Raw genomic sequence first — 18,504 nt, forward strand, 5'->3', positions numbered from 1 at the left:
TTCTCCAATTCTAACCATTTATTTTTTTTTGGTTAAACTTTTGTCATAAACATGTTTATATGTGTTTTTTATATGTATAGGAAGATGCAAGGTTTTATAACAATCTTCTGAATCTCACTGATATATGCATATATGGTATTAAAATTAAATTTCAATGATAAAATTTTCTGATATGCAGGAGTCAATACAAAATTTAAAACGTAATAAGCACCATAGTTTATTTTAGCAATGCTGCTTCTGAGACAACAGAGGCAAATTACTTAAGAAGTCACTTAAGATATGTACATATGTTAATATATTAGCATTTTTGATAAGGTAGCGGAAAACTCCTGTATGAATCTGCCAGCCTTATAGTCTTAAATTGCTCTTTTTGAAAAAAGGTATTCATGGACTTGAGTCAAAAATGATTTGGTTCGTGGAAGAAAGTTTCCGAGGCAAACAGCACTTTTTTATTTCTCCTCTAAGTGTGGAGTCTCATCAGGACGCTCTCTGAAGCACCTGCATGATGATTGTGTCCTGTCTATGCAGCCCTCCTCAAACGTCCTTGGGGATGCCTTTGTCTTCTCTATTCTCCCTGCGAGGAGGAGATGCTTTTAAAGGAATGATGCTGTTGCCCCTATTTTGCAAGTTGTTTTGTTTTTGTTTTTGTTTTTAAAGCAGAGTCTTGCTCTGTCACCAGGCTGGAGCTCAGGAGCATGCCCACGGCTCACTGCAACCTCTGCCTCCCTCTGCCTCCCGGGTTCAAGCAGTTCTCTGCCTCAGCCTCACGAGTAGCTGGGATTACAGGTGCCCGCCACCACACCGCCTAATTTTTGTATTTTTAGTAGAGATGGGGTTTCACCATCTTGGCCAGGCTGGTCTTGAACTCCTGACCTCATGATCCACCTGCCTCGGCCTCCCAAAGTGCTGGGATTACAGGCATGAGCCTCTGCGCCCGGCCAGCAAGGTTCTTGTCATGTCCAGACTCTAAACTTTTTTTTTCACCTACACGGAATCACCTAGCTAGAAAACCGTCTCTCTCTTTTCTCCATCTGGCTAATTCCAGGCTCAATGTAGGTGTCATAAACTCCTTTCCAGAGGAGCCCTCCCTGACCACCCCTCCCGAGAGGCACCTGGATGACCACTCATGTTTTCGCAGCGCCCGGGTCCAGTCTGCGCATGCTCTGCACTTGCCTATCCTATTTCATTCTATTTTGATCAAGGCTGTCTTGTTCATATTCTCAGTGCCCCAAACAGTGCCTGGCAACAGCAACACTCAATTAATATTAGTAAAATGAATAAATAAATGAAGGGTCTGAAAAACAAATTCTCAGATAATAGAGGTATACCAGAGCCATGGACTTTTTATTTTGTTTTATTTTTTGAGACAGAGTCTCACTCTGTCGCCAGGCTGGAGTGCAGCAGCGCAATCTTGGCTCACTGCAGCCTCTGCCTTCTGGGTTCACGGGATTCTCCTGCCTCAGCCTCCCGATTAGCTGGGATTACAGGTGCCCGCCACCACACCCAGCTAATATTTGTATTTTTAGTAGAGACAGGGTTTCACCATGTTGGCCAGGCTGGTCTGGAACTCCTGACCTCGTGATCCACCCTCCTCGGCCTCCCAAAGTGCTGGGGTTACAGGGGTGAGCCACCGCGCCCGGCCCTGAGCCATAGATTTAAAAACGTAAGTGAAGTCTGGCCAGCGATGGCAGTTGACCATCTAGCCCCCATCCATGGGAAATGGAAGTGAAGACATATCCGTGGCCCGCACATTTAGCTTCGGAAACGATTTCCATTAAATCTGTCTCTCCCTTTCATCTCCATTAAAGAGACTCCCTGGATCCATAATACACAAGACTATAAAAGCATCATTCTCTTTCTCATCCCATCCTGTTTACTCAGCAAGCCCAGCCCCTGCTTTTGCCTCAGCCCACATGTTCTCTATTAATAAGAGTTAGGAGAGGCCAGCCTCACCCAGCACAGCTTCCCCCTTTCTTTTCTCCTCCGGGAGGCCTCCTCCAACTGCCACAACTCCTGAGTGAAAGGCATAGCCTGCTCTTCGGTGAAGTGTGGGCCTCCAGTGTCTCTGACACTCAGACTGCCTTGAGAGCTTTTAAACCAGCAAGCAGCTTCTGTAGAATCTGGTGATAAGCCATGGCCCTCATTAGAGGAAATGTAGAGGCACATGTGAAGGCGTAAACTCATGTACTATAACTGGACATAGGGCCAAATCCTGTGTCTTCCGAAAAGTCAGTGAAGCAGGCACACCCTAGTGCCCTCTAAGTGAATTAATGTACTGTGTTCCATTAGAGAATCATTTCTCTCTTCATCTTTAATTCCTGCCCTGAGGAGCCATCTGTACTGTGAGGGTTTGTGCACAGGATCACTCACTGTGGACTGAGGACCTTCATGCTCAGCCCTCGAGATGAATGACCCTTTCATACACTGTGGACTCCCTCTGATTTTCTGACTAAACCAGACCTTAGTGGGGCGTAGAGATCTACAACAGCAGAAAGGTCCACACAAATGCAAAAACAGAAGGCAATGGGTGACTTTCTTCTTGTGGTGGTGGCGGTTGTTTTTTAACCCTAAAATGCTATATATTAATCCAAAATGCAATATTATTGTCCTCAAAATCTCATTATTACTATTGACAAAAGAAGATTAAAAATTCAGGGCTGGGCATGGTGGCTCATGCCTGTAATCCCAGCACTTTGGGAGGCCAAGGTGGGCGGGTTACAAGGTCAAGAAATCGAGACCATCCTGGCCAACATAGTGAAACCCGTCTCTACTAAAATACAAAAATTAGCCGGGTGGGGTGGCACGTGCCTGTAGTCCCAGTTACTTGGGAGGCTGAGGCAGGAGAATCGCTTGAACCCGGGTGGCAGAGGATGCAGTGAGCCGAAATCGTGCCACTGCACTGCAATAGGTGGTTCTGGGAAGAGGCTTCTTACAAAAAGAAAAATAAATAGAATCATGACGTCCATCAATATGATTGGCAGTCAACTACTCTAATCAACTGACTTATTTACATTTGAATCTCTCTTCCTTATTTCGGATAGTCTTTTGGAGAGTTTTTCCTTTGAGATTTTTCTCTGCTCGGCACAGTGGCTCACGCCTGTAATCTTGGCACGCTGGGAGGCTGAGGCAGAAGGATTGCTTGGGCCCAGGAGTTTGAGGTCAGCCTGGGAACAAAGTAAGACCCTGTCTCTACAGAAAGCACAAAAATTAGCAGGTGTAGTGGCTTGCACCTGTAGTCCCAGCAACTCTGGAGGCCGAGGTGGGAGGATCATTTAAGGTGAGGAGGTTGAGGCTGCAGTGAGCCAAGGTCATGCCACTGCACTCCAGCCTGGATGACAGAGTGAGACTTCATCTCTTAAACGTTTTTTGCTAAAACGCCCATGGTGATCAGTAGTTGGGATCAGGCCTGTGAATAGCCACTGCACTCCAGCCTGGGCAACGTAGTGAGACCCTGTCTCTTAAAAATTTTTTTTCATTAGTCAAAGATGACTGCCCCAAGATGAAGTAAAAAAAAAAAAAATTCTTTATTATTTTGTTTATACAAGTTATATATGCCTAATTGTTAAAAAAAAAAAAAAAGAGAGAGAGAGAAATATGAAAAACATAACAGAGAGAAAAAATCCACAATGTTACTACCCAGAGGCACAGAGAGATCGTTAACACAATGGCCTGTTTCCTGGGAGAGTTTTTTTTTCTTTTTTGAGACAGAATCTCACTCTGTCACCCAGGTTGGAGTGCAGTGGCAAGATTTTGGTTCACTATAACCTCTGCTTCCCAGATTGAGGAGATTCTCCAGCCTCAGCCTCTCGAGTGCCTGGGACTATAGGTGAGAGACACCAATACTTGCCTAACTTTTGTACATTTGTAGAGATGAGGTTTCACCATATTGGCCAGGCTGGTCTCGATCTCCTGAGTTCAAAGCAACCCATCTGTCTTACCTTCCCAAAATGCTGGGATTACAGGCATGAGCCACTGTGCCCAACCTACAGAAGTTTTTAAGCCTACTTTTTTATTTCTGCATGCCCTGCTTAGAAGTTTTTTGTTTTTTCCTTCAGGATTTGTGCTAACGAAAGAGAATCTTTGCTGTGCCCCTTCTATATGTGCATAAAAGCTCCCAGCGACTGGCTTTCATGTAGTACCTACATAGTAGGTGCACAGGAAAGATTGCTTATTAAATATGACTCATTATTTCCAGGGACCCAGTGAATTCGTTCTTGCCTAACTGGTCCTATTCATCAGCTAAATCATGAGATATGAAATTAAATGCACCTTAGAAAGTCCACCACACTATGAAAATGTTAGTAAGTATGGCTTTAGCAGTTGCTCCACACTGAGGATGAAGACGCTAATCTAAAGAGGATGAAAGTGTCACGCCCGGTGGCTCATGCCTGAAATCCCAGCACTTTGGGAAGCTGAGGCAGGCAGATCACCTGAGGTCTGGAGTTCCAGACCAACCTCATCAATGTGGAGAAACCTCGTCTTTACTAAAAATACAGAATTAGCCAGGCATGGTGGCGCATGCCTGTAATCCTAGCTACTCGGGAGGCGGAGGCAAGAGAATCGCTTGAACCGACCTTTGCAAAAAGAGCAAAAACTCCGTCTCAAAAAAAAGAAGAAGAAGAAGAAGAAGAAGAAGAAGATGAAAGGTACTGAACTCACCTCTCTTTCTTGCCAGTACAGTTGTGAAGGATAAGCTCTGGAAAGCCACGGGACCCCAAACTATTCTGCAAACCAAGCTTACACATTTGGTTTTCACATTATATGTCACCTGAACCTATGCAAAGCCCCCATCATTCAGGACTGAGAAAACAGCCCTCACTTTACGTACAAGAAAATTCGGGGTTCTAAATCTCTAATTCACGTGTTTGGTTGAAGTTCCCACACAGAGCGCCGCCTCCAGTCTGGGCAGCACCTCCGCTGTTGCCGCACGTCCCTTTCAGATCACTCCAGACAGCATCCTACAGCTCTCATTCATAAAGTCCAATTATGAGACAAGCAATGTCAGGAATATATACTTTGAGAGTGGGAGGCACACAGAACAGTACATTGTGACTTTGTAAGAGCAGCCCTGCGTTTCCGCTGGGCTTGTTTTCAGTTCCTTTGTCAGCTGATTACATGGTCTTTTATAATTTCTCATCTACAGAATGAAGCTATTTGCTTGTGGATTATTTGAAAGACACAGGCTTATGCAAAAGAAAAACGAAATCATCATGAGGTAGAATAATGTTTCTGACTAGCTTTTTTTCTTTTCTTTTTTAACACAATATGAGAACACAATTTAAGAGTGTCTCTTTAGAGATACGAAACAAGTAAATATTCTGTTAATTCAGTCTTAATGTATACCTAATGCTGTACATGTATTTGTTATTCATATAATTGCATTTATCAATATTTATTTTTATATAAGGAAGAATGCTGTCTTACATACATGTTGTTTTCAAAGCATACAAATTTTCTAGGCACACACATGGTGCTGCTTGATTCCTACATTTTTTTGAGTTGTTCAGGACAGTTTAGAAAGTGTTTTCGCCAGGCGAGGTGGCTCATGCCTATAATCCCAGCACTTTGGCAGGCTAAGGTGGGAGGATCACAAGGTCGAGAGTTCAAGACCATCCTAGCCAACATGGTGAAACCCCACCTCTACTAAAAATACAAAAATTAGCCAGGCGTGGTAGTGGCACATGCCTGTAATCCCAGCCACTCAGTAGGTCGAGGCAGGAGAATCGCTTGAACCAGGGAGTCAGAAGTTGCAGTGAGCTGAGGTTGAGCCACTACACTCCAGCCTGGGGACAGAGTGAGACTCGGTCTCAAAAAAAAAAAGTGTTTTCATATACATTATGCTACTTAATTCTCATGATACTCCCCCAGTACACTCCAGCCTGGGGACAGAGTGAGACTCGGTCTCAAAAAAAAAAAGTGTTTTCATATACATTATGCTACTTAATTCTCATGATACTCCCCCAGTGTAAGACTAGTCAAAGTACTTTGGGCTTTAAATCCTGGTCTGCGGCATTCTGCTTCCATCCAGCCCTATAAGCTTCCTCTTCTTTCTGGTCTACAACCTTTATTTACTCGCTTATCTTTAGAGACCTAGCTCATGGTCACCTCCTCCATGAAGGCTTTCTCCAATAAAATAAGTGATTTCCTCTCTCACTGTATCCCTTCACTAATCTATACATACACTCTTCAGAAAAGGTTTTGTTTGATTGTTTGTTTGCTTTTTTGACACACAATTTGCTCCTGTTGCCCAGGCTGGAGTGCAATGGCACAATCTCAGCTCACAGCAACCTCCGCCCCCCAGGTTCAAGCAATTCTCCTGCCTTAGCCTCCCAAGTAGCTGGGATTATAGCCATGTGCCATTACACCCGGCTAATTTAGTTCTTTATTTTTAGTAGAGAGGGGGTTTCACCATGTTGGTCAGGCTGGTCTCGAACTCCTGACCCCAGGTGATTTGCCCACCTCGGCCTCCCAAAGTGCTGGGGTTACAGGTGTGAGCCACTGCATTCGGCCATAAATGTTTTTTTTAAAATCCAGTTATTTTTAAAATTCACATAACTTTTTTTTTTTAGACAGGGTCTTGCTCTGTGGCCCAGGCTGGAGTTGGAGCGCAGTGGCGATCTTGGCTCACTGTAATCTCCACCTCCCTGGGAGGCTTAAGTGATTCTCCTGCCTCAGCCTCCCGAGTAGCTGGGATTTCAGGCAGCTGCCCCCACGCCCGGCTAATATTTGTATTTTTAGTAGAGATGGGGTTTCACCATGTTGGCCAGGCTGGTCTCAAACTCCTGGCCTCAAGTGATCCACCTGCCTCGGTCTCCCAAAGTGCTTGGATTACAGGCTGAGCCACCACACCTGGCCCATGTAGCATAAAATTACTATAAAAATCTCTTAGGCTTGTGAGTCAATAATCATTCCAAAATAAAAAGTTAAAAACAAGCAAACATTTGTAACCTTCCATGTCAGCACATACAGATCTTCCAGATCACTTTAAAATACCATATATTAATGGTATTTCACATGATGAGTGTTGTATAGCCACACGGTTCAACAGAAGTTTCTGTAATAATGGAAATGTTCTGTATCTATACATTCCACTATGATCATCACTGGCCCCATCACTGGCACTTAACTAAATTTTTAATTTTATTAAATTTAGGTTTAAATAGTTGCATGTGGCATGGCTTCTGGTTAACCATGCTGTACAGCAGATTAATACTGTAATCCACTGATGGCCATGTAGGTTGTTTCCATCCCCTCCCCGCCACACTCAGTGCAGGCAAACTCAGTGTTAATCTAGTAAAGTAAGGCATGAGAACAAAAAGGACTTGTTTATCCCTTCTTATGTGTATTAACTCTCCAGAAGCCTGGATTCACTCTAACGCCGCCCCCTTTGAAACTCTATACAAACTTATCGAATCAAGTATGTAAAAGGACACTTACACTAAAGATATTTCCTGTATGAAAGAATAATTTAAAATGTGCAGTAAATTGGATCTTTGGGCTAGAGGGAAAAAAAGTGCACTAAAATAAAAATATTTTTCAAAAAAGGAAAATATGCAATACTTTTTTTTTTTTTTTTTGAGACAGAGTCTCGCTCTTTCACCAAGGCCGGAGTGCAGTGGCATGATCCTGGCTCACTGCAACCTCTGACTCCTGGGTTCAAGCGATTCTTCTGCCTCACCTCCTGAGTAGCTGGGATTGCAGATGTGTGCCACCACACCTGGCTGAGTTTTGTGTTTTTAGTCGAGATGAAGTTTTGCCATGTTGGCCAGGCTTGTCTTACATTCCTGGACTCAAGTGATCTGCCTGCCTCGGCCTCCCAAAGTGCTGGGAATACAGGAAACCATATTTAATGCCAGCATTGATTATAGCAGCAAAACACTGGAATCAATCGAATATCTAAACATGGGGAGTTGGTTCCAATATTTTATTTTATTATTTTTTTTTTTTGAGATACGGTCTCGCTGTGTTCCCTGGGCTGGAGTGCAGTGGTGTAATGACAGCTCACTGCAGCCTTGACCTCCCCAGGTTCAGGTGATCCTCCCACCTCAGCCTCCCAAGTAGCTGGGATCACAGGCACTCACCACCACTCCTAGCTAATAATTTTTGTATTTTTTGTAAAGACAAGGTTTTTTCATGTTGAGCAGGCTGGTCCAATATTTCATGATCCTCCACATAATGGAAGGCAATACTGTCATTGAAAATGACAATTCGGCCAGGCACGGTGGCTCAAGCCTGTAATCCCAGCACTTTGGGAGGCCGAAGAGGGTGGATCACGAGGTCAAGAGATCAAGACCATCCTGGTCAACATGGTGAAACCCCATCTCTACTAAAAATATAAAAAATGAGCTGGGCATGGTGGCATGCGCCTGTAATCCCAGCTACTCGGGGGGCTGAGGCAGGAGAATTGCCTCAGGAGGCGGAGGTTGCAGTGAGCCGAGATCGTGCCATTGCACTCCAGCCTGGGCAATAAGAGCGAAACTCCGTCTCAAAAAAAAAAAAAAAAAAGAAAATGACAATGCTTGTAATTTATTGACATGAAAACAAGTCCATGATATATTTTCAAGTGAACAAAATATAAAACAGGCTGGCTTACACATGTAATCCCAGAACTTTGGGAGGTTGAGGCAGGCGGATCACTTGAGGTCAGAAGTTTGGGTCCAGTCTGGCCAACATGGTGAAAGCCTATCTCTACTAAAAATATAAAAATCAGCCAGGCATGGTGGCATGCCTGTAGTCCCAGCTACATGGGTGGCTGAGGCAGGAGAATGGCTGGAACCCGGGAGGCAGAGGTTGCAGTGAGCCGAGATTGCACCACTGCACTCCAACCTGGGTGACAGAGCGAGACTCTGTCTCAAAAAAACAAAATAAAGCAATATAAAATACAAAACAGATTTCAAACGAACGAAGAACAAAAAAGACAAAGAAGGACCTTCCATAACGGTAAAGGATTCAATTCAACAAGAAGACCTAACTATCCTAAATATATATGCACCCAACACAGGAGCACCCAGATTCATAAGACAAGTTCTTAAAGACTTACAGAGTGACAGACTCCCACATAATAGTGGGAGACCTCAACACGTCACTGACAGTATTAGACGGATCACTGAGGCAGAACATTAACAAAGACATTCAGGATCTAAACTGAACATGGGACCAAGTGGCCCTGATAGACCTTTACAGAACTCTTCACCTAAAATCAACAAAATATACATCTTTCTCTTTGACACACGGCACATGCTCTAATAGCCACTACATCATTGGACATAAAACAATCCTCAACAAATGTAAAAGAACTGAAATCAGGCGAGTCACCTCGGCTCACGCCTGTAATCCCAGCACTTTGGGAGGCTGAGGTGGGTGGATCACCTGAGGTCAGGAGTTCGAGAGCAGCCTGATCAACATGGAGAAACCCCGTCTCTACCAAAAACAGAAAATTAGCCAGGTGTGGTGGTGCATGCCTGTCATCCCAGCTACTTGGGAGGCTGAGGCAAGAGAATCGCATACACCCGGGAGGCGGAGGTTTCGGGGAGTCAAGATCACGCCATTGCACTCCAGCCTGGGCAACAAGAGCGAAACGCTGTCTCAAAAAAATGCAAATACAAGCTGGGCGAGGTGGCTCACGCCTGTAATCCTAGCACTTTGGGAGGCTGAGGTGGGTGGATCACCTGAGGTCAGGAGTTCAAGACCAGCTTGGCCATCATGGTGAAACCCCATCTTCTTAAAAAAAAAAAAAAAAAAGCAAATGCAACTACCAAAAATTAGCCAGGTGTGGTGGCGCATGCCTGTAATCCCAGTTACTCAGGAGGCTGAGGCAGGAGGATCACTTGAACCAGGGCAGCAGAAGTTGCAGTGAGCCAAGATGGAACCATTGCATTCCAGCACATTGTACTTTGCCTTGTGCGGTAGCTCACTCCTGTAATCCCAGCACTTTGGGAGGCCGAGGCGGGTGGATCACGGGTCAAGAGATCAAGACCATCCTGGTCAACATGGTGAAACTCCGTCTCTACTAAAAATACAAAAATTAGCTGGGCATGGTGGCGCAGCCTGTAGTCCCAGCTACTCGGGAGGGTGAGGCAGGAGAATTGCTTGAACCCAGGAGGCGGAGGTTGCGGTGAGCCGAGATCATGACATTGTAGTCCAGCCTGGGTAACAAGAGCGAGAAACTCCGTCTCAAAAAAAATAAAATAAAATAAAAAAGAAAGAAAGAAATACAAGGTTACCTTTAAGAAGTAACTCTGGATGATCCAGCAAGGGTCGGCAAAAAGTCTTTTTTCCTTTATGCTTTTTGATACTAAGTTTTTACTGTGGTTTTCTCTGATTTAAATTTTTAATTAATTGTTAAATAAGTCCTGTAAGACCTGGAAAGAGAAAGAAAAAGGAATTGCCTTTCATTTACTTCTGCCTTTGCCCAATCTGTAGAAATATTATTTCCAAAGGCATAAGCAGGATTCTGAAATGTCTTCAACATCAGCAACTTTCTAATTCAGTTGAAGACTGTGACAGTTCTGCCACCGTACCACAGTGTTTACCTAATGTCTTATTTTCTCTACTAAAATACTACCAATATTTACTGAACATTTATTAAGGTAAAAATGAGAAAGATGAGTAAGAATAATTTTATTAGAGAAGAGCCGGGTGCGGTGGCTCACGCCTGCAATCTCAGCACTTTGGGAGGCTGAGGTGGGTAGATCAGGAGGTCAGGAGTTTGAGACCAGCCTGGCCAACATGACGAAACCCTATCTCTACTAAAGATTAAAAAAATCAGCTGGGCATGGTGGCACATGCCTGTAATCCCAGCTACTCAGGAGGCTGAGGCAGGAGAATTGCTTGAACCTGGGAGGCGGAGGTTGCAATGAGCAGAGATCACTTCCTTGCACTCCAGCCCTGCAGCAGAGCAGACTCCGTCTCAAAAAAAAGAGGTCTTTCTTACTAGCAATCACTCACCCAACTTCATTTTAAATCTATTTTTCCTAAAAGATAGGGAAGGGCAAAATGGGAAGAATGTACAAAGGTGGGGGGAAATGGAAAAGTGAGAAAGAAGAAAGAATATAATTTAGGGGATTACTGGGAAGGGTTTAGTGTTTCCGGCATAGAGGGTCTCAGATAAAGTGGAAGGAGAGACACAGGGAGGAAGGTTGGGACTGGAGGCTGAGTGAATACAGAAGAGCACTTGGAATACGGTGAAATTCAGTAAAGGGAGTAGAATATTTTTTTTTTTTTTTTGAGACAGAGTTTCACTCTTGTTGCCCAGGCTGGAGTGCAGTGGTATGATCTTGGCTCACCGCACCTCTGCGTGCCAGGTTCAAGTGATTTTCCTGCCTCAGTTTCCTGAGTAGCTGGGATTACAGGCATGCACCACCAAGCCCAACTAATTTTGTATTTTTGGTAGAGATGGGGTTTCTCCATGTTGGTCAGGCTGGTTTTGAACTTCCGAACTCAGGTGATCTGTCCGCCTTGGCCTCCCAAAGTGCTGGGATTATAGGCATGAGCCACCACACCAGGCCTGAATCATATGACGTGTTGAAGGTTTATTTACTTGTTTGTTTGACACAAGGGATCTTACTGTGCTGCGCAGGTTGTTCTTTAACTCTGGACCTCAAGTGATTCTCCTGCCTCAGCCTCCCAAAGTGCTGGGATTATACACGTGAGTCACTCCGCCTGGCCATGTTGAAGATTTAAATCACCCCAGTTAATTGTCTTCCTAGCGATACTGTGAGCCCTGTGAGGGGTTGTTTTCATCAAGTGCATCTTTATATCCCTAGGGGGCCAGCAAAATGCCTGGCTTGCGGTAATGCTAAATAAATCTCTGCTGAGTAAATGAATTAATTCATAAGCATTCTCTCTGGAGGTAGCATTGACAAAACAGACAAACAAATGAAAAACAAAAAAGAATCGGATTTTAGAATCAAAGGACCTTGTTTCAAAACTTTTCTCTCCAGCTTACACATGCGTGATGAACAAGTTACATAACCTCTTTGAATACTCACCTGATACTAATACTCACCTTAAAGTGTCATTTTGAGAACTAAATGAGATCATACTTCCGAATTGCTTAGCACATTACCTGACAAATTATAGACATTCAACAAATGTCAGTTTCTTATTGCCTCCTTCCCACTATCCAGTATTAAAATATGCACTAGTAGACTTTATGTCCAGATTGTAAGACAGAGCCTTCCTTCCTTCCTTCTTTCCTCCCTCCCTCCCTCTTCCTTCCTTCCTTCCCTCCCTCCCTCCCTCTTTCCTTCTCTTTTCCTCCCTCCCTCCCTTCCTTCCCTCCCTTCTTCCCTTTTCATCTTTCCCTTCCTCCCTCCCTCCCTCCCTCCTTCTTTCTCTTTCCCTCCCTCCCTTCCCTCCTTCCCTCCTTCCCTCCCTCCTTCCTTCTTTCATCTTTCCCTCCCTTCCTCCCTCCCTCTTTCCCTCCCTCTCTCTCTCTCTTTCTTTCTTTCTTTTCTTTCTTCTCTTGTCCTGTCACCCAGGCTGAAGTGCAATAGCACAATCTTGGCTCACTGCAGTTTCAGGCCAGGTGCGGTGGCTCAAATCTGTAATCCCAGCACTTTGGGAGGCCAAGGCGGGCAGATCACTTGAGGCCAGGAGTTTGAGACCACCCTGGCCAACATGGTGAAACCCTCATCTCTACTAAAAATACAAAAATTGGCTTGTGTGGTGACGCATGTCTATAGTCCCAGCTACTCAGGAGTCTGAGGCAGGAAAATGACTTGAACCCAGGAGGCAGAGGTTGCAGTGAGCTGAAATCGTGCCACTGCACTCCAACCTGGGCGACAGGGTGAGACCCTGTCTGGAAAAAAAAAAAAACGTTCAAATCTGAATGTCTTTACTCAGTGTTATATAGTCATTATAAACAAAGGCTCTGCCAGGCGCGGTTGCTCGCCCCTGTAATTCTAGCACTTTGTGAGGCTGAGGTGGGTGGATCACCTGAGGTCAGGAGTTCAAGACCAGCCTGGCCATCATGGTGAAACCCAATCTTAAAAAACAACAACAACAACAACAACAACAACAGCAACAAAACACAAGCGGCGGGGTGCAGTGGCTCACGCCTATAATCTCAGCACTTTGGGAGGCTGAGGCGGGTGGATCATGAGGTCAAGAGATCGAGACCATCCTGGTCAACATGGTGAAAAACCCGTCTCTACTAAAAATACAAAAATTAGCTGGGCATGATGGAGCGTGCCTGTAATCCCAGCTACTCAGGAGGCTGAGGCAGGAGAATCGCCTGAACCCAGGAGGTGGAGGTTGCGGTGAGCCGAGATCGCGCCATTGCACTCCAGCCTGGGTAACAAGAGTGAAATTCCGTCTCAAAAAAAAAAAAAAAAAAAAACCACAAGCTCTATAAGCAGACTATTTAAAGTCCCAGGTTTGTACTCAATTTTGAAATCTACGAAATGGGAGTAATTGTAGTTTATACAAAAGTTAAATGTGTTGTAACCTTTGTAGAAACTATTAACTTTTCACTCTCTTGATAGTGTTATTTAATGCACAAAGATGTCTTATTTTTTATTTTTTTAATGTCTTTGGGTTTTGTGCCAGCCCACTTTTCCACAAGCCCTATGGTTTTTACTGCATGATTTTCCATAGCATGGTGGCTTTTAGCAGTACTTACAGCTCAGGATCAGTAGAACTGGGAAGAGACCCAGTGGAAGGAAATCTTGGCTTCTTTGGATAATTGAAAGTCATTCAGCACTGCTGGGGCACCCACTCCTTGCGGAAGCTTGGATTCTAGCTAATGCTCCCCGACCTCTTACTGTGTGTCAGCAGTATGGGAAGCCCTTGTCATACAAATTAACTCAACAGCCCTCATGATAATGCTTGAAGGTGTGCCCTATTTTAAAATATTTTCTAGACCGGAATCTGAGGGAGAAGGCTTTGAGGGAACCTATGCAGGGTCATACAACGGTAAGTGGTAGAGACATACTGAACCCAACCCACCGCAGAGCTGCGTGCTCTTAACTAGACCCAGGACAGAGGTTATTTTGTTTCATTTTTATTTCTTTTGTTTACGATTGTGCTGGTGTGGCGGTGGCCGGGGGGGGGGGACCCCAAAACAAATTTTATTATTTGTAAAAAAATTTGTATTACTATTATTTTTTGAGTCACACTCTGTTGCCCAGGCTGGAGTGCAGTTGTGAGATCTCACTGCACTCTGCCTCCCGGGTTCAAGCGATTCTCTCGCCTCAGCCTCCCAAGTAGCTGGGACTACAGGTGTGTGCCATCATGTCCAGCTAATTTTTGTATTTTTAGTAAAGACAGCCTTTCACCATATTGGCCAGGCTGGTCTCAAACTCCTGACATCATGATCCATCTGCCTCAGCCTCCCAAAGTGCTGGGATTACAGGCATGAGCTACCATGCCCAGCCAAAAAATTGTTATAATTATTATTTTTTACCACGTATTTTACCTTTCTATTCCCAAATGTTTTGTACTTATTTTCTAGTTGTACCTGAAAGAAAACAATGGCAATTTGCATATACTTAGCTTAGTGTTTATGAGTCGGACAGACGTGGGTGGCCCTGACACTTGGTACCTGTATAGCTGTATGACTCTTTTCAGCCTCACTTTCTTTCTCTACCGCTAATTCTTGACAGCTTCTCCTGGACGTCTAACACGGATCTCCAACCAAAACAGAGCTTGTTCGTTTGCTGGTTTGTTTTTCGAGATGGAGCCTCGCTCTGTCATCCAGGCTGGAGTGCAGTGATATGATCTCGGCTCACTGCAACCTCTGCCTCCCCGGTTCAAGTGATTCTCCTGCCTCAACCTCTTGAGTAGCTGGGATTACAGGCACCTGTTACCACATCTGGCTGATTTTTGTATTTTTAATAGAGACGGGGTTTTACCATGTTTGCCAGGCTGGTCTTGAACACCTGACCTCAGGTGATCCCACCTGCATTGGCCTCCCAACGTGCTGGGATTACAGGGGTGAGCCACCACACCTGGCCCAGAGCTTTTAATTCTAGTCACTACCTCTCCTCCAGCCCACTACACAAAATCTAGTCCCAAAAGCTCCCTCACTAATTTAATTAATACCACCAATGTGTACCCTTAAGCAACCCAAAACATCGGGGGTCATTCTTCCTTTTTCTGAGACAGGTTCCTGCTCTGTCACCCAGGCTGGAGTACAGTAGCACAATCACAGCTCACTGCAGTCTCAAACTCTTGGGCTCAAGCAAACCTCCCACCTCAGCCTCCTAAGTAGCCAGGACCACAGATGCGTGGGTTTTTACTTTTGTAGAGACGAGCTTTTGCCATGTTGCTCAGGCTGGTCTCAAATTCCTGGGCTCAAGTGATCCTCCTGCCTTGGCCTCCGAAAGTGCTGGGATTACAGGAGTGAGCCTGACTCAGGGTAGTTCTTTCTACTTCATTGACCTTATCTCCCCCTAGCTCCACGCACATTAAAATAAGCACCCAGGCCTTCTAATTTGACCTCCAGATGACATCTCCGCTTTATCTACTTCTCTCTATCCCCACCTTTGCCCTCCTTCCCGCAAGCAATCATCACCTCTGGCCGAGAATTCTGGAGTAATCCCGTCATCGGCTCCCCGATCTTCCCTCTTGTTCTTTTTTAATCCACTCTCTACAAGGACAAATGTGCATTTCTTAAAATTGTAATCAGATCCAAGCCACTCCCTCATTTAAAACCCTCGAAGGACTTCTGCTGTTCAGAGTAAAAACTGAACTCCCTACTGTATCCTAGCGAGGTCCTGTGTCCTGGGGCCCATTTTCCCACGTAGCCTGATACTGCTCAGCCCTGCTCACCCTGCACCAGCCGTACTGGTCTTTTTTTCTGTTCCTTGAACGAGTCAGTCCCGTTCCCACTTCTGCACTTTCAAACCTTTCAAATCTCAGCTCAAGTGTCAGCTTCTCAGGGTCTCTTCCTGAACCCCCGTCTCGGCTGGCCTCCACAGGCTTTCCCATTCGTCTGTTTAGATTGACTTTTTCCCCAGCAATAATCTCAACGTGTAATTCTCTTGCTTGTTTATTTGCTTGCTTTTGTTTATTACCGGGTTTCTGTCTCCTACACTGTAATGTAAGTTCTATGATGGCTGTGACCTTTATCTTAGTCACTATTAACTAGATCCCGAGAGCTTGGAACATGTGGTCCCCGAGAAATGAATGAATAAATAAATGAATAAATGAAAGCATGTCTTAACTCCTAATACTGACATAAACAGTTGTCTCCTCCACCTGGGGCACTATGCTGGTTGCTGGAATAATTAACAAAACATCTTGATTTTGAAATAAAAAGCAGAGACAAAACAGGTAAACTAATAACTATATGAAATCTATATATAATGGCCGGGCACAGTGGCTCATGTCCGTAATCCCAGCACTTTGGGAGTCCGAGGCAGGTGGATCACGACGTCAGGAGTATGAGATCAGCCTGGCCAAGAAGCAGAAACGCTGTCTCTACTAAAAATACAAAAATTAGCCAGGCACATTGGCGGGTGCCTGTAATCCCAGCTACTCAGGAGGCTGAGGCAGGAGAATCACTTGAACATGGGCAGTGGAGGTTGTAGTAAGCCAGGATCACACCGCTGCACTCCAGCCTGGATGACAGAGTGTGACTCCATCTTAAAAAAAAAAAAAGAACGATATATATAAACATAGATATAAAATAAGAGGGAAACATAGATAAGAGCAGATCCTCAGGAGGCTGGGGCAGGAGAATCACTTGAACCTGGGAGGAAGAGGCTGCAGTGATCCGAGATGGCACCACTGCACTCCAGCCTGGGTGACAGAGAAAGACTCTGTCTCAAAACAAAGAAAAAGAAATCTTCATAAAGAAATCATTTCCAATAAGCTCCACAGTTAGTGGTCATTCTGAATTTGAATCCCCGGGTTATTGAATACATTTCATACAGAGATTGGCAGTTTGGCAAGCTTCTCAGTTCAATATTTCTGCTTGCCAAGAGAGAAAGTTGTGACTCCTTGCTTTCCCATTCTATCCTTCTGAAGGAAATAAAAAAAGATCTCAAATACAGCTTGCTGTATTAGCATTGAAGGGAAAGAGCTAATATGCACTTACACAATCCAATTTATACTCACATAATTACTGAAGGAAACAGCAGAGTGACATTTGCACCTAATCCTTCCATGGGGTTGTGACTAAGACTGCAAATAGCAGAAGGAGAGCTCACAGTTGCCTGTACATGGAGGCAAATGAAAACTTCTTGATCAGCAAAGGGGTACCTGTAATAGGAGAACACTTTTTTTTTTAGACGGAGTTTCACTCTGTTGCCTAGGCTGGAGTTCAGTGGCGCCATCTCAGCTCACTGAAACCTCTGCCTCCCAGGTTCAAGCGAGTCTCCTGCCTCAGCCTCCTGAGTAGCTAGGATTACAGGCATGCACCGTCTCTGCCCGGCTAATTTTTGTATTTTTAGTAGAGACAGGGTTTCATCCTGTTGGTCAGGCTGGTCTTGAACTCCCGACCTCAGGTGATCCACCTGCCTTGGCCTCCCAAAGTGTTTGGATTACAGGCTTGAGCCACCGCACCTGGCTTTTTGTTGTTGTTGTTTTTTTAAGGACCTTTTAACTCTGTTATCCTCAAATGGAAACACTGTAAACCACCCAATTAATGAAAAAGCTGGGACGTGAGGGCTAGAGCCACATGCTCTAGGTAGATGCAGAATGATGAGAGGTAAAAGAGAAGTGAGTTCAGGGGCAGAATATCACACGGGCTAAGACCATGCGGAGCTGACAAGAGGCTTGTGCATATTTTACAGTGATTGAGGCCTCTCTGCTGGCATCCTGTCACGTCAAATACGTGGTATTTCCTTGTTCCTCGTTCAGATGCAAAAGGGGGAGGACAGCGGCTGTTTGAAAAGCAGATGTGAGCACAGCAACTCACCACAGTGCCGTCCTTACTCTGCCTTTGGCCACCTCAAGTCTCAACTGCCACTGTCTTCTCTTAGCTGATTTCTCGAAAACAAGTTTTTTAGGGTGTGCGTGTGTGTTTTGAGATGGAGTCTCTCTCTGTGGCCCAGGCTGGAGTGCAGTGGCGCGATCCCTGCTCACTGCAACCTCTACCTCCTGGGTTCAAGCAATTTTCCTGCCTCAGTCTCCTGAGTATCTGGGATTATAGGCGTCTGGCACCAAATTCGGTTAATTTTTGTGTTTTTTTTTTTTTGAGACGAAGTTTCGCTGTTGTTACCCAGACTGGAGTGCAATGGCACGATCTTGGCTCACAGCAACCTCCGCCTCCTGGGTTCAAGCAATTCTCCAGCCTCAGCCTCCTGAGTAGCTGGGACTACAGGCGTGCACCACCATGCCCAGCTAATTTTTGTATTTTTAGTAGAGACAAGGTTTCACCAGGATGGTCTTGACCTTGTGATCCACCCATCTTGGCCTCCCAAAGTGCTGGGATTTTAGGCATGAGCCACCGCGCCAATTTTTGTGTCTTTAGTGGAGACGGGTTTCACAACTCCTGACACGGCTAGGAGTTGGCCAGGCTAGTCTCGAACTCCAGACCTCAAGTGATCCGTTTAC

General features: G+C 44.9%; 1 long non-coding RNA gene across 1 annotated transcript; it reads right to left on the reverse strand.

The window, feature by feature from the left end:
- Window positions 1-10,248: 10,248 nt before the first annotated feature.
- LOC118147768 (uncharacterized) lies at window positions 10,249-13,643 on the reverse strand. Its single transcript, XR_004734324.3, has 3 exons — window positions 13,625-13,643; window positions 12,008-12,067; window positions 10,249-10,361 (listed from the first exon to the last, which is right to left on the reverse strand). It is a non-coding gene; the product is annotated as an uncharacterized LOC118147768 (long non-coding RNA).
- Between the last annotated feature and the right edge of the window lie 4,861 nt (window positions 13,644-18,504).

This window comes from Callithrix jacchus, chromosome 15, assembly GCF_049354715.1.
Source record: "Callithrix jacchus isolate 240 chromosome 15, calJac240_pri, whole genome shotgun sequence".
Lineage (NCBI taxonomy): Eukaryota > Metazoa > Chordata > Mammalia > Primates > Cebidae > Callithrix > Callithrix jacchus.